Below are 16,902 nucleotides of genomic sequence, written 5' to 3'. Positions count from 1 at the left end.
ACTGAGCTAACCGGCCATGGGTGGGGCGTTTATCCCCTACGCAAAGAACTGGAAATAGGTATGAGCGCAAATAATTCCGTTTTGGGGGGGGGATGGATTTATCACACAATGTAGAGACTTCTGGTGGCAGTAAAGTGACAATCAAACAATAAAATATCAAAAGCCCCTGAATATGAATTTATTGCCAGCAGGATCAGCTTCTCGGAGCAAATTCAAGAATATAAGAGAGGCCTCCCCGTCGGGGAATCGAACCCCGGTCTCCCGCGTGACAGGCGGGGATACTTACCACTATACTAACGAGGATTGGCTGTGCCGTCACCTCTGGCATCGCACTCCGAGAAAGTGCACACGCGGTATGTGAATGATCAGATGAACCCCTGTTGGCCAGGCTCCTTTTTCGTTTTGGCACTTTCAGACAAGGGAGGCGAGACTGTGAAGAAAACTGCAATTTTTGGGAGAGAGAGCAGCCGCCCTAATGATGGCAAAGCTGTCTATAGTGTCTGGGAGCTTTTGTCAAACTTTTGCTCGGCAGACCAATAATGGCCTCATTCAGACAGCTGTATTTTCAGGACGGCATACTGACCCTAGCATGACCTAATATCAAGTCTAGTAAGTTAAAGATTGCCACAGCTACATTGATACATCACCAGAACCGCCGTCAGTGCCTGGCTGCGGAAACAGCACTTCCATCAGCATATGACTACATCAGCATATGAGTTCAACACAAGACCCATCATCAGTACATGAATACAGCACCAGAGACACCATCAGCACATAAACACAGCACCAAGCTTAACACAGAGATCCATTGCAATGGCGCAATGGTCAACAGCAAAATACGCTGCAACTATACTATCTGCTTGCTACAGGCTTCAAATAACACCACCACACCATAGGGACAACTACTTCTGCAAATCAGTTAGGCATGCAATTCTACACAGAAAGCACTATGAACAAAACGCGGAGTAAAAAGAAACAAGCTTCAGCATCGACCTACCTGGGATGAAACGAGTGCACGGGACCTCTAAAAAGCTGTGCTTGGCCCGTACGGGGATCGAACCCGCGACCTTGGCGTTATTAGCACCACGCTCTAACCAACTGAGCTAACCGGCCATGGGTGGGGCGTTTATCCCCTACGCAAAGAACTGGAAATAGGTATGAGCGCAAATAATTCCGTTTTGGGGGGGGGATGGATTTATCACACAATGTAGAGACTTCTGGTGGCAGTAAAGTGACAATCAAACAATAAAATATCAAAAGCCCCTGAATATGAATTTATTGCCAGCAGGATCAGCTTCTCGGAGCAAATTCAAGAATATAAGAGAGGCCTCCCCGTCGGGGAATCGAACCCCGGTCTCCCGCGTGACAGGCGGGGATACTTACCACTATACTAACGAGGATTGGCTGTGCCGTCACCTCTGGCATCGCACTCCAAGAAAGTGCACACGCGGTATGTGAATGATCAGATGAACCCCTGTTGGCCAGGCTCCTTTTTCGTTTTGGCACTTTCAGACAAGGGAGGCGAGACTGTGAAGAAAACTGCAATTTTTGGGAGAGAGAGCAGCCGCCCTAATGATGGCAAAGCTGTCTATAGTGTCTGGGAGCTTTTGTCAAACTTTTGCTCGGCAGACCAATAATGGCCTCATTCAGACAGCTGTATTTTCAGGACGGCATACTGACCCTAGCATGACCTAATATCAAGTCTAGTAAGTTAAAGATTGCCACAGCTACATTGATACATCACCAGAACCGCCGTCAGTGCCTGGCTGCGGAAACAGCACTTCCATCAGCATATGACTACATCAGCATATGAGTTCAACACAAGACCCATCATCAGTACATGAATACAGCACCAGAGACACCATCAGCACATAAACACAGCACCAAGCTTAACACAGAGATCCATTGCAATGGCGCAATGGTCAACAGCAAAATACGCTGCAACTATACTATCTGCTTGCTACAGGCTTCAAATAACACCACCACACCATAGGGACAACTACTTCTGCAAATCAGTTAGGCATGCAATTCTACACAGAAAGCACTATGAACAAAACGCAGAGTAAAAAGAAACAAGCTTCAGCATCGACCTACCTGGGATGAAACGAGTGCACGGGACCTCTAAAAAGCTGTGCTTGGCCCGTACGGGGATCGAACCCGCGACCTTGGCGTTATTAGCACCACGCTCTAACCAACTGAGCTAATCGGCCATGGGTGGGGCGTTTATCCCCTACGCAAAGAACTGGAAATAGGTATGAGCGCAAATAATTCCGTTTTGGGGGGGGGATGGATTTATCACACAATGTAGAGACTTCTGGTGGCAGTAAAGTGACAATCAAACAATAAAATATCAAAAGCCCCTGAATATGAATTTATTGCCAGCAGGATCAGCTTCTCGGAGCAAATTCAAGAATATAAGAGAGGCCTCCCCGTCAGGGAATCGAACCCCGGTCTCCCGCGTGACAGGCGGGGATACTTACCACTATACTAACGAGGATTGGCTGTGCCGTCACCTCTGGCATCGCACTCCGAGAAAGTGCACACGCGGTATGTGAATGATCAGATGAACCCCTGTTGGCCAGGCTCCTTTTTCGTTTTGGCACTTTCAGACAAGGGAGGCGAGACTGTGAAGAAAACTGCAATTTTTGGGAGAGAGAGCAGCCGCCCTAATGATGGCAAAGCTGTCTATAGTGTCTGGGAGCTTTTGTCAAACTTTTGCTCGGCAGACCAATAATGGCCTCATTCAGACAGCTGTATTTTCAGGACGGCATACTGACCCTAGCATGACCTAATATCAAGTCTAGTAAGTTAAAGATTGCCACAGCTACATTGATACATCACCAGAACCGCCGTCAGTGCCTGGCTGCGGAAACAGCACTTCCATCAGCATATGACTACATCAGCATATGAGTTCAACACAAGACCCATCATCAGTACATGAATACAGCACCAGAGACACCATCAGCACATAAACACAGCACCAAGCTTAACACAGAGATCCATTGCAATGGCGCAATGGTCAACAGCAAAATACGCTGCAACTATACTATCTGCTTGCTACAGGCTTCAAATAACACCACCACACCATAGGGACAACTACTTCTGCAAATCAGTTAGGCATGCAATTCTACACAGAAAGCACTATGAACAAAACGCGGAGTAAAAAGAAACAAGCTTCAGCATCGACCTACCTGGGATGAAACGAGTGCACGGGACCTCTAAAAAGCTGTGCTTGGCCCGTACGGGGATCGAACCCGCGACCTTGGCGTTATTAGCACCACGCTCTAACCAACTGAGCTAACCGGCCATGGGTGGGGCGTTTATCCCCTACGCAAAGAACTGGAAATAGGTATGAGCGCAAATAATTCCGTTTTGGGGGGGGGATGGATTTATCACACAATGTAGAGACTTCTGGTGGCAGTAAAGTGACAATCAAACAATAAAATATCAAAAGCCCCTGAATATGAATTTATTGCCAGCAGGATCAGCTTCTCGGAGCAAATTCAAGAATATAAGAGAGGCCTCCCCGTCGGGGAATCGAACCCCGGTCTCCCGCGTGACAGGCGGGGATACTTACCACTATACTAACGAGGATTGGCTGTGCCGTCACCTCTGGCATCGCACTCCGAGAAAGTGCACACGCGGTATGTGAATGATCAGATGAACCCCTGTTGGCCAGGCTCCTTTTTCGTTTTGGCACTTTCAGACAAGGGAGGCGAGACTGTGAAGAAAACTGCAATTTTTGGGAGAGAGAGCAGCCGCCCTAATGATGGCAAAGCTGTCTATAGTGTCTGGGAGCTTTTGTCAAACTTTTGCTCGGCAGACCAATAATGGCCTCATTCAGACAGCTGTATTTTCAGGACGGCATACTGACCCTAGCATGACCTAATATCAAGTCTAGTAAGTTAAAGATTGCCACAGCTACATTGATACATCACCAGAACCGCCGTCAGTGCCTGGCTGCGGAAACAGCACTTCCATCAGCATATGACTACATCAGCATATGAGTTCAACACAAGACCCATCATCAGTACATGAATACAGCACCAGAGACACCATCAGCACATAAACACAGCACCAAGCTTAACACAGAGATCCATTGCAATGGCGCAATGGTCAACAGCAAAATACGCTGCAACTATACTATCTGCTTGCTACAGGCTTCAAATAACACCACCACACCATAGGGACAACTACTTCTGCAAATCAGTTAGGCATGCAATTCTACACAGAAAGCACTATGAACAAAACGCGGAGTAAAAAGAAACAAGCTTCAGCATCGACCTACCTGGGATGAAACGAGTGCACGGGACCTCTAAAAAGCTGTGCTTGGCCCGTACGGGGATCGAACCCGCGACCTTGGCGTTATTAGCACCACGCTCTAACCAACTGAGCTAACCGGCCATGGGTGGGGCGTTTATCCCCTACGCAAAGAACTGGAAATAGGTATGAGCGCAAATAATTCCGTTTTGGGGGGGGGGATGGATTTATCACACAATGTAGAGACTTCTGGTGGCAGTAAAGTGACAATCAAACAATAAAATATCAAAAGCCCCTGAATATGAATTTATTGCCAGCAGGATCAGCTTCTCGGAGCAAATTCAAGAATATAAGAGAGGCCTCCCCGTCGGGGAATCGAACCCCGGTCTCCCGCGTGACAGGCGGGGATACTTACCACTATACTAACGAGGATTGGCTGTGCCGTCACCTCTGGCATCGCACTCCGAGAAAGTGCACACGCGGTATGTGAATGATCAGATGAACCCCTGTTGGCCAGGCTCCTTTTTCGTTTTGGCACTTTCAGACAAGGGAGGCGAGACTGTGAAGAAAACTGCAATTTTTGGGAGAGAGAGCAGCCGCCCTAATGATGGCAAAGCTGTCTATAGTGTCTGGGAGCTTTTGTCAAACTTTTGCTCGGCAGACCAATAATGGCCTCATTCAGACAGCTGTATTTTCAGGACGGCATACTGACCCTAGCATGACCTAATATCAAGTCTAGTAAGTTAAAGATTGCCACAGCTACATTGATACATCACCAGAACCGCCGTCAGTGCCTGGCTGCGGAAACAGCACTTCCATCAGCATATGACTACATCAGCATATGAGTTCAACACAAGACCCATCATCAGTACATGAATACAGCACCAGAGACACCATCAGCACATAAACACAGCACCAAGCTTAACACAGAGATCCATTGCAATGGCGCAATGGTCAACAGCAAAATACGCTGCAACTATACTATCTGCTTGCTACAGGCTTCAAATAACACCACCACACCATAGGGACAACTACTTCTGCAAATCAGTTAGGCATGCAATTCTACACAGAAAGCACTATGAACAAAACGCGGAGTAAAAAGAAACAAGCTTCAGCATCGACCTACCTGGGATGAAACGAGTGCACGGGACCTCTAAAAAGCTGTGCTTGGCCCGTACGGGGATCGAACCCGCGACCTTGGCGTTATTAGCACCACGCTCTAACCAACTGAGCTAACCGGCCATGGGTGGGGCGTTTATCCCCTACGCAAAGAACTGGAAATAGGTATGAGCGCAAATAATTCCGTTTTGGGGGGGGGATGGATTTATCACACAATGTAGAGACTTCTGGTGGCAGTAAAGTGACAATCAAACAATAAAATATCAAAAGCCCCTGAATATGAATTTATTGCCAGCAGGATCAGCTTCTCGGAGCAAATTCAAGAATATAAGAGAGGCCTCCCCGTCGGGGAATCGAACCCCGGTCTCCCGCGTGACAGGCGGGGATACTTACCACTATACTAACGAGGATTGGCTGTGCCGTCACCTCTGGCATCGCACTCCGAGAAAGTGCACACGCGGTATGTGAATGATCAGATGAACCCCTGTTGGCCAGGCTCCTTTTTCGTTTTGGCACTTTCAGACAAGGGAGGCGAGACTGTGAAGAAAACTGCAATTTTTGGGAGAGAGAGCAGCCGCCCTAATGATGGCAAAGCTGTCTATAGTGTCTGGGAGCTTTTGTCAAACTTTTGCTCGGCAGACCAATAATGGCCTCATTCAGACAGCTGTATTTTCAGGACGGCATACTGACCCTAGCATGACCTAATATCAAGTCTAGTAAGTTAAAGATTGCCACAGCTACATTGATACATCACCAGAACCGCCGTCAGTGCCTGGCTGCGGAAACAGCACTTCCATCAGCATATGACTACATCAGCATATGAGTTCAACACAAGACCCATCATCAGTACATGAATACAGCACCAGAGACACCATCAGCACATAAACACAGCACCAAGCTTAACACAGAGATCCATTGCAATGGCGCAATGGTCAACAGCAAAATACGCTGCAACTATACTATCTGCTTGCTACAGGCTTCAAATAACACCACCACACCATAGGGACAACTACTTCTGCAAATCAGTTAGGCATGCAATTCTACACAGAAAGCACTATGAACAAAACGCGGAGTAAAAAGAAACAAGCTTCAGCATCGACCTACCTGGGATGAAACGAGTGCACGGGACCTCTAAAAAGCTGTGCTTGGCCCGTACGGGGATCGAACCCGCGACCTTGGCGTTATTAGCACCACGCTCTAACCAACTGAGCTAACCGGCCATGGGTGGGGCGTTTATCCCCTACGCAAAGAACTGGAAATAGGTATGAGCGCAAATAATTCCGTTTTGGGGGGGGGGATGGATTTATCACACAATGTAGAGACTTCTGGTGGCAGTAAAGTGACAATCAAACAATAAAATATCAAAAGCCCCTGAATATGAATTTATTGCCAGCAGGATCAGCTTCTCGGAGCAAATTCAAGAATATAAGAGAGGCCTCCCCGTCGGGGAATCGAACCCCGGTCTCCCGCGTGACAGGCGGGGATACTTACCACTATACTAACGAGGATTGGCTGTGCCGTCACCTCTGGCATCGCACTCCGAGAAAGTGCACACGCGGTATGTGAATGATCAGATGAACCCCTGTTGGCCAGGCTCCTTTTTCGTTTTGGCACTTTCAGACAAGGGAGGCGAGACTGTGAAGAAAACTGCAATTTTTGGGAGAGAGAGCAGCCGCCCTAATGATGGCAAAGCTGTCTATAGTGTCTGGGAGCTTTTGTCAAACTTTTGCTCGGCAGACCAATAATGGCCTCATTCAGACAGCTGTATTTTCAGGACGGCATACTGACCCTAGCATGACCTAATATCAAGTCTAGTAAGTTAAAGATTGCCACAGCTACATTGATACATCACCAGAACCGCCGTCAGTGCCTGGCTGCGGAAACAGCACTTCCATCAGCATATGACTACATCAGCATATGAGTTCAACACAAGACCCATCATCAGTACATGAATACAGCACCAGAGACACCATCAGCACATAAACACAGCACCAAGCTTAACACAGAGATCCATTGCAATGGCGCAATGGTCAACAGCAAAATACGCTGCAACTATACTATCTGCTTGCTACAGGCTTCAAATAACACCACCACACCATAGGGACAACTACTTCTGCAAATCAGTTAGGCATGCAATTCTACACAGAAAGCACTATGAACAAAACGCGGAGTAAAAAGAAACAAGCTTCAGCATCGACCTACCTGGGATGAAACGAGTGCACGGGACCTCTAAAAAGCTGTGCTTGGCCCGTACGGGGATCGAACCCGCGACCTTGGCGTTATTAGCACCACGCTCTAACCAACTGAGCTAACCGGCCATGGGTGGGGCGTTTATCCCCTACGCAAAGAACTGGAAATAGGTATGAGCGCAAATAATTCCGTTTTGGGGGGGGGATGGATTTATCACACAATGTAGAGACTTCTGGTGGCAGTAAAGTGACAATCAAACAATAAAATATCAAAAGCCCCTGAATATGAATTTATTGCCAGCAGGATCAGCTTCTCGGAGCAAATTCAAGAATATAAGAGAGGCCTCCCCGTCGGGGAATCGAACCCCGGTCTCCCGCGTGACAGGCGGGGATACTTACCACTATACTAACGAGGATTGGCTGTGCCGTCACCTCTGGCATCGCACTCCGAGAAAGTGCACACGCGGTATGTGAATGATCAGATGAACCCCTGTTGGCCAGGCTCCTTTTTCGTTTTGGCACTTTCAGACAAGGGAGGCGAGACTGTGAAGAAAACTGCAATTTTTGGGAGAGAGAGCAGCCGCCCTAATGATGGCAAAGCTGTCTATAGTGTCTGGGAGCTTTTGTCAAACTTTTGCTCGGCAGACCAATAATGGCCTCATTCAGACAGCTGTATTTTCAGGACGGCATACTGACCCTAGCATGACCTAATATCAAGTCTAGTAAGTTAAAGATTGCCACAGCTACATTGATACATCACCAGAACCGCCGTCAGTGCCTGGCTGCGGAAACAGCACTTCCATCAGCATATGACTACATCAGCATATGAGTTCAACACAAGACCCATCATCAGTACATGAATACAGCACCAGAGACACCATCAGCACATAAACACAGCACCAAGCTTAACACAGAGATCCATTGCAATGGCGCAATGGTCAACAGCAAAATACGCTGCAACTATACTATCTGCTTGCTACAGGCTTCAAATAACACCACCACACCATAGGGACAACTACTTCTGCAAATCAGTTAGGCATGCAATTCTACACAGAAAGCACTATGAACAAAACGCGGAGTAAAAAGAAACAAGCTTCAGCATCGACCTACCTGGGATGAAACGAGTGCACGGGACCTCTAAAAAGCTGTGCTTGGCCCGTACGGGGATCGAACCCGCGACCTTGGCGTTATTAGCACCACGCTCTAACCAACTGAGCTAACCGGCCATGGGTGGGGCGTTTATCCCCTACGCAAAGAACTGGAAATAGGTATGAGCGCAAATAATTCCGTTTTGGGGGGGGGATGGATTTATCACACAATGTAGAGACTTCTGGTGGCAGTAAAGTGACAATCAAACAATAAAATATCAAAAGCCCCTGAATATGAATTTATTGCCAGCAGGATCAGCTTCTCGGAGCAAATTCAAGAATATAAGAGAGGCCTCCCCGTCGGGGAATCGAACCCCGGTCTCCCGCGTGACAGGCGGGGATACTTACCACTATACTAACGAGGATTAACCCCTGTTGGCCAGGCTCCTTTTTCGTTTTGGCACTTTCAGACAAGGGAGGCGAGACTGTGAAGAAAACTGCAATTTTTGGGAGAGAGAGCAGCCGCCCTAATGATGGCAAAGCTGTCTATAGTGTCTGGGAGCTTTTGTCAAACTTTTGCTCGGCAGACCAATAATGGCCTCATTCAGACAGCTGTATTTTCAGGACGGCATACTGACCCTAGCATGACCTAATATCAAGTCTAGTAAGTTAAAGATTGCCACAGCTACATTGATACATCACCAGAACCGCCGTCAGTGCCTGGCTGCGGAAACAGCACTTCCATCAGCATATGACTACATCAGCATATGAGTTCAACACAAGACCCATCATCAGTACATGAATACAGCACCAGAGACACCATCAGCACATAAACACAGCACCAAGCTTAACACAGAGATCCATTGCAATGGCGCAATGGTCAACAGCAAAATACGCTGCAACTATACTATCTGCTTGCTACAGGCTTCAAATAACACCACCACACCATAGGGACAACTACTTCTGCAAATCAGTTAGGCATGCAATTCTACACAGAAAGCACTATGAACAAAACGCGGAGTAAAAAGAAACAAGCTTCAGCATCGACCTACCTGGGATGAAACGAGTGCACGGGACCTCTAAAAAGCTGTGCTTGGCCCGTACGGGGATCGAACCCGCGACCTTGGCGTTATTAGCACCACGCTCTAACCAACTGAGCTAACCGGCCATGGGTGGGGCGTTTATCCCCTACGCAAAGAACTGGAAATAGGTATGAGCGCAAATAATTCCGTTTTGGGGGGGGGATGGATTTATCACACAATGTAGAGACTTCTGGTGGCAGTAAAGTGACAATCAAACAATAAAATATCAAAAGCCCCTGAATATGAATTTATTGCCAGCAGGATCAGCTTCTCGGAGCAAATTCAAGAATATAAGAGAGGCCTCCCCGTCGGGGAATCGAACCCCGGTCTCCCGCGTGACAGGCGGGGATACTTACCACTATACTAACGAGGATTGGCTGTGCCGTCACCTCTGGCATCGCACTCCGAGAAAGTGCACACGCGGTATGTGAATGATCAGATGAACCCCTGTTGGCCAGGCTCCTTTTTCGTTTTGGCACTTTCAGACAAGGGAGGCGAGACTGTGAAGAAAACTGCAATTTTTGGGAGAGAGAGCAGCCGCCCTAATGATGGCAAAGCTGTCTATAGTGTCTGGGAGCTTTTGTCAAACTTTTGCTCGGCAGACCAATAATGGCCTCATTCAGACAGCTGTATTTTCAGGACGGCATACTGACCCTAGCATGACCTAATATCAAGTCTAGTAAGTTAAAGATTGCCACAGCTACATTGATACATCACCAGAACCGCCGTCAGTGCCTGGCTGCGGAAACAGCACTTCCATCAGCATATGACTACATCAGCATATGAGTTCAACACAAGACCCATCATCAGTACATGAATACAGCACCAGAGACACCATCAGCACATAAACACAGCACCAAGCTTAACACAGAGATCCATTGCAATGGCGCAATGGTCAACAGCAAAATACGCTGCAACTATACTATCTGCTTGCTACAGGCTTCAAATAACACCACCACACCATAGGGACAACTACTTCTGCAAATCAGTTAGGCATGCAATTCTACACAGAAAGCACTATGAACAAAACGCGGAGTAAAAAGAAACAAGCTTCAGCATCGACCTACCTGGGATGAAACGAGTGCACGGGACCTCTAAAAAGCTGTGCTTGGCCCGTACGGGGATCGAACCCGCGACCTTGGCGTTATTAGCACCACGCTCTAACCAACTGAGCTAACCGGCCATGGGTGGGGCGTTTATCCCCTACGCAAAGAACTGGAAATAGGTATGAGCGCAAATAATTCCGTTTTGGGGGGGGGATGGATTTATCACACAATGTAGAGACTTCTGGTGGCAGTAAAGTGACAATCAAACAATAAAATATCAAAAGCCCCTGAATATGAATTTATTGCCAGCAGGATCAGCTTCTCGGAGCAAATTCAAGAATATAAGAGAGGCCTCCCCGTCGGGGAATCGAACCCCGGTCTCCCGCGTGACAGGCGGGGATACTTACCACTATACTAACGAGGATTGGCTGTGCCGTCACCTCTGGCATCGCACTCCGAGAAAGTGCACACGCGGTATGTGAATGATCAGATGAACCCCTGTTGGCCAGGCTCCTTTTTCGTTTTGGCACTTTCAGACAAGGGAGGCGAGACTGTGAAGAAAACTGCAATTTTTGGGAGAGAGAGCAGCCGCCCTAATGATGGCAAAGCTGTCTATAGTGTCTGGGAGCTTTTGTCAAACTTTTGCTCGGCAGACCAATAATGGCCTCATTCAGACAGCTGTATTTTCAGGACGGCATACTGACCCTAGCATGACCTAATATCAAGTCTAGTAAGTTAAAGATTGCCACAGCTACATTGATACATCACCAGAACCGCCGTCAGTGCCTGGCTGCGGAAACAGCACTTCCATCAGCATATGACTACATCAGCATATGAGTTCAACACAAGACCCATCATCAGTACATGAATACAGCACCAGAGACACCATCAGCACATAAACACAGCACCAAGCTTAACACAGAGATCCATTGCAATGGCGCAATGGTCAACAGCAAAATACGCTGCAACTATACTATCTGCTTGCTACAGGCTTCAAATAACACCACCACACCATAGGGACAACTACTTCTGCAAATCAGTTAGGCATGCAATTCTACACAGAAAGCACTATGAACAAAACGCGGAGTAAAAAGAAACAAGCTTCAGCATCGACCTACCTGGGATGAAACGAGTGCACGGGACCTCTAAAAAGCTGTGCTTGGCCCGTACGGGGATCGAACCCGCGACCTTGGCGTTATTAGCACCACGCTCTAACCAACTGAGCTAACCGGCCATGGGTGGGGCGTTTATCCCCTACGCAAAGAACTGGAAATAGGTATGAGCGCAAATAATTCCGTTTTGGGGGGGGGATGGATTTATCACACAATGTAGAGACTTCTGGTGGCAGTAAAGTGACAATCAAACAATAAAATATCAAAAGCCCCTGAATATGAATTTATTGCCAGCAGGATCAGCTTCTCGGAGCAAATTCAAGAATATAAGAGAGGCCTCCCCGTCGGGGAATCGAACCCCGGTCTCCCGCGTGACAGGCGGGGATACTTACCACTATACTAACGAGGATTGGCTGTGCCGTCACCTCTGGCATCGCACTCCGAGAAAGTGCACACGCGGTATGTGAATGATCAGATGAACCCCTGTTGGCCAGGCTCCTTTTTCGTTTTGGCACTTTCAGACAAGGGAGGCGAGACTGTGAAGAAAACTGCAATTTTTGGGAGAGAGAGCAGCCGCCCTAATGATGGCAAAGCTGTCTATAGTGTCTGGGAGCTTTTGTCAAACTTTTGCTCGGCAGACCAATAATGGCCTCATTCAGACAGCTGTATTTTCAGGACGGCATACTGACCCTAGCATGACCTAATATCAAGTCTAGTAAGTTAAAGATTGCCACAGCTACATTGATACATCACCAGAACCGCCGTCAGTGCCTGGCTGCGGAAACAGCACTTCCATCAGCATATGACTACATCAGCATATGAGTTCAACACAAGACCCATCATCAGTACATGAATACAGCACCAGAGACACCATCAGCACATAAACACAGCACCAAGCTTAACACAGAGATCCATTGCAATGGCGCAATGGTCAACAGCAAAATACGCTGCAACTATACTATCTGCTTGCTACAGGCTTCAAATAACACCACCACACCATAGGGACAACTACTTCTGCAAATCAGTTAGGCATGCAATTCTACACAGAAAGCACTATGAACAAAACGCGGAGTAAAAAGAAACAAGCTTCAGCATCGACCTACCTGGGATGAAACGAGTGCACGGGACCTCTAAAAAGCTGTGCTTGGCCCGTACGGGGATCGAACCCGCGACCTTGGCGTTATTAGCACCACGCTCTAACCAACTGAGCTAACCGGCCATGGGTGGGGCGTTTATCCCCTACGCAAAGAACTGGAAATAGGTATGAGCGCAAATAATTCCGTTTTGGGGGGGGGATGGATTTATCACACAATGTAGAGACTTCTGGTGGCAGTAAAGTGACAATCAAACAATAAAATATCAAAAGCCCCTGAATATGAATTTATTGCCAGCAGGATCAGCTTCTCGGAGCAAATTCAAGAATATAAGAGAGGCCTCCCCGTCGGGGAATCGAACCCCGGTCTCCCGCGTGACAGGCGGGGATACTTACCACTATACTAACGAGGATTGGCTGTGCCGTCACCTCTGGCATCGCACTCCGAGAAAGTGCACACGCGGTATGTGAATGATCAGATGAACCCCTGTTGGCCAGGCTCCTTTTTCGTTTTGGCACTTTCAGACAAGGGAGGCGAGACTGTGAAGAAAACTGCAATTTTTGGGAGAGAGAGCAGCCGCCCTAATGATGGCAAAGCTGTCTATAGTGTCTGGGAGCTTTTGTCAAACTTTTGCTCGGCAGACCAATAATGGCCTCATTCAGACAGCTGTATTTTCAGGACGGCATACTGACCCTAGCATGACCTAATATCAAGTCTAGTAAGTTAAAGATTGCCACAGCTACATTGATACATCACCAGAACCGCCGTCAGTGCCTGGCTGCGGAAACAGCACTTCCATCAGCATATGACTACATCAGCATATGAGTTCAACACAAGACCCATCATCAGTACATGAATACAGCACCAGAGACACCATCAGCACATAAACACAGCACCAAGCTTAACACAGAGATCCATTGCAATGGCGCAATGGTCAACAGCAAAATACGCTGCAACTATACTATCTGCTTGCTACAGGCTTCAAATAACACCACCACACCATAGGGACAACTACTTCTGCAAATCAGTTAGGCATGCAATTCTACACAGAAAGCACTATGAACAAAACGCGGAGTAAAAAGAAACAAGCTTCAGCATCGACCTACCTGGGATGAAACGAGTGCACGGGACCTCTAAAAAGCTGTGCTTGGCCCGTACGGGGATCGAACCCGCGACCTTGGCGTTATTAGCACCACGCTCTAACCAACTGAGCTAACCGGCCATGGGTGGGGCGTTTATCCCCTACGCAAAGAACTGGAAATAGGTATGAGCGCAAATAATTCCGTTTTGGGGGGGGGATGGATTTATCACACAATGTAGAGACTTCTGGTGGCAGTAAAGTGACAATCAAACAATAAAATATCAAAAGCCCCTGAATATGAATTTATTGCCAGCAGGATCAGCTTCTCGGAGCAAATTCAAGAATATAAGAGAGGCCTCCCCGTCGGGGAATCGAACCCCGGTCTCCCGCGTGACAGGCGGGGATACTTACCACTATACTAACGAGGATTGGCTGTGCCGTCACCTCTGGCATCGCACTCCAAGAAAGTGCACACGCGGTATGTGAATGATCAGATGAACCCCTGTTGGCCAGGCTCCTTTTTCGTTTTGGCACTTTCAGACAAGGGAGGCGAGACTGTGAAGAAAACTGCAATTTTTGGGAGAGAGAGCAGCCGCCCTAATGATGGCAAAGCTGTCTATAGTGTCTGGGAGCTTTTGTCAAACTTTTGCTCGGCAGACCAATAATGGCCTCATTCAGACAGCTGTATTTTCAGGACGGCATACTGACCCTAGCATGACCTAATATCAAGTCTAGTAAGTTAAAGATTGCCACAGCTACATTGATACATCACCAGAACCGCCGTCAGTGCCTGGCTGCGGAAACAGCACTTCCATCAGCATATGACTACATCAGCATATGAGTTCAACACAAGACCCATCATCAGTACATGAATACAGCACCAGAGACACCATCAGCACATAAACACAGCACCAAGCTTAACACAGAGATCCATTGCAATGGCGCAATGGTCAACAGCAAAATACGCTGCAACTATACTATCTGCTTGCTACAGGCTTCAAATAACACCACCACACCATAGGGACAACTACTTCTGCAAATCAGTTAGGCATGCAATTCTACACAGAAAGCACTATGAACAAAACGCAGAGTAAAAAGAAACAAGCTTCAGCATCGACCTACCTGGGATGAAACGAGTGCACGGGACCTCTAAAAAGCTGTGCTTGGCCCGTACGGGGATCGAACCCGCGACCTTGGCGTTATTAGCACCACGCTCTAACCAACTGAGCTAACCGGCCATGGGTGGGGCGTTTATCCCCTACGCAAAGAACTGGAAATAGGTATGAGCGCAAATAATTCCGTTTTGGGGGGGGGATGGATTTATCACACAATGTAGAGACTTCTGGTGGCAGTAAAGTGACAATCAAACAATAAAATATCAAAAGCCCCTGAATATGAATTTATTGCCAGCAGGATCAGCTTCTCGGAGCAAATTCAAGAATATAAGAGAGGCCTCCCCGTCGGGGAATCGAACCCCGGTCTCCCGCGTGACAGGCGGGGATACTTACCACTATACTAACGAGGATTGGCTGTGCCGTCACCTCTGGCATCGCACTCCGAGAAAGTGCACACGCGGTATGTGAATGATCAGATGAACCCCTGTTGGCCAGGCTCCTTTTTCGTTTTGGCACTTTCAGACAAGGGAGGCGAGACTGTGAAGAAAACTGCAATTTTTGGGAGAGAGAGCAGCCGCCCTAATGATGGCAAAGCTGTCTATAGTGTCTGGGAGCTTTTGTCAAACTTTTGCTCGGCAGACCAATAATGGCCTCATTCAGACAGCTGTATTTTCAGGACGGCATACTGACCCTAGCATGACCTAATATCAAGTCTAGTAAGTTAAAGATTGCCACAGCTACATTGATACATCACCAGAACCGCCGTCAGTGCCTGGCTGCGGAAACAGCACTTCCATCAGCATATGACTACATCAGCATATGAGTTCAACACAAGACCCATCATCAGTACATGAATACAGCACCAGAGACACCATCAGCACATAAACACAGCACCAAGCTTAACACAGAGATCCATTGCAATGGCGCAATGGTCAACAGCAAAATACGCTGCAACTATACTATCTGCTTGCTACAGGCTTCAAATAACACCACCACACCATAGGGACAACTACTTCTGCAAATCAGTTAGGCATGCAATTCTACACAGAAAGCACTATGAACAAAACGCGGAGTAAAAAGAAACAAGCTTCAGCATCGACCTACCTGGGATGAAACGAGTGCACGGGACCTCTAAAAAGCTGTGCTTGGCCCGTACGGGGATCGAACCCGCGACCTTGGCGTTATTAGCACCACGCTCTAACCAACTGAGCTAACCGGCCATGGGTGGGGCGTTTATCCCCTACGCAAAGAACTGGAAATAGGTATGAGCGCAAATAATTCCGTTTTGGGGGGGGGATGGATTTATCACACAATGTAGAGACTTCTGGTGGCAGTAAAGTGACAATCAAACAATAAAATATCAAAAGCCCCTGAATATGAATTTATTGCCAGCAGGATCAGCTTCTCGGAGCAAATTCAAGAATATAAGAGAGGCCTCCCCGTCGGGGAATCGAACCCCGGTCTCCCGCGTGACAGGCGGGGATACTTACCACTATACTAACGAGGATTGGCTGTGCCGTCACCTCTGGCATCGCACTCCGAGAAAGTGCACACGCGGTATGTGAATGATCAGATGAACCCCTGTTGGCCAGGCTCCTTTTTCGTTTTGGCACTTTCAGACAAGGGAGGCGAGACTGTGAAGAAAACTGCAATTTTTGGGAGAGAGAGCAGCCGCCCTAATGATGGCAAAGCTGTCTATAGTGTCTGGGAGCTTTT

This window comes from Ranitomeya imitator, chromosome 4 (genome assembly GCF_032444005.1).
Source record: "Ranitomeya imitator isolate aRanImi1 chromosome 4, aRanImi1.pri, whole genome shotgun sequence".
NCBI classification, from domain to species: Eukaryota; Metazoa; Chordata; class Amphibia; order Anura; family Dendrobatidae; genus Ranitomeya; species Ranitomeya imitator.
This window is presented reverse-complemented; position numbering follows the sequence as displayed.